The 690-nt window shown below is 39.7% G+C and overlaps 1 non-coding gene across 1 annotated transcript; it reads left to right on the forward strand.

Annotated features, from left to right (window-relative positions):
* The first annotated feature begins 345 nt into the window (after positions 1 to 345).
* Positions 346 to 452, forward strand: LOC125611772. Its single transcript, XR_007342023.1, has one exon. It is a non-coding gene; the product is annotated as a U6 spliceosomal RNA (small nuclear RNA).
* The last annotated feature ends 238 nt before the right edge of the window (positions 453 to 690 follow it).

Raw genomic sequence — 690 nt, forward strand, 5'->3', positions numbered from 1 at the left:
GCCTAAATGCAGTGGCACCACCCGATTGATCACACACTGAAACCTCTAAAACAATAAACTAAAGGAAACCTTTACTCTTTATAAAAGATGATTATCTCAGGTATTTGTGATAGTGACAGAAAAGTGGCTCATACGGGGTCCTTCCCGACCTCTCCTGATTTTATTTTTCCCCTTTGTCTCTAGTATCCACTCCTGTTCTTGACAGTAATTCTAAAAACCAACATGTCCCCAGAAGTCCCCAGTGTTTCATACCTTGAAATTTAGGATTCATGAAAGATCTTTAAAAGTCTGACTGTAGTTCTGTATAAGGAAGTTTTGAAACCAGCTAGTTAATTAATTACTTCTGTGCTCGCTTCGGCAGCACATATACTAAAATTGGAACGATACAGAGAAGATTTGCATGGCCCCTGCGCAAGGATGACACGCAAATTCGTGAAGCGTTCCATATTTTTTAGTAGCTTTGGGATCAGGCTCTAAAGGAAAGGGTAGAGAGATTCAGCCAGTTAGTGTGAAAGTTGGAGATAAAGTTCTTCTCCCAGAGTATGGAGGCACCAAAGTAGTTCTAGATGACAAGGATTATTTCTTATTTAGAGATGGTGACATTCTTGAAAAGTATGTAGACTGAAACAAATCACTGTTGAAATGGCATCCTATGAAGCTGCCCATTCCACTGAAGTTCTGAGATCTTTC

The sequence above is a fragment of the Marmota marmota genome, unplaced genomic scaffold, assembly GCF_001458135.2.
Source record: "Marmota marmota marmota unplaced genomic scaffold, marMar, whole genome shotgun sequence".
Lineage (NCBI taxonomy): Eukaryota > Metazoa > Chordata > Mammalia > Rodentia > Sciuridae > Marmota > Marmota marmota.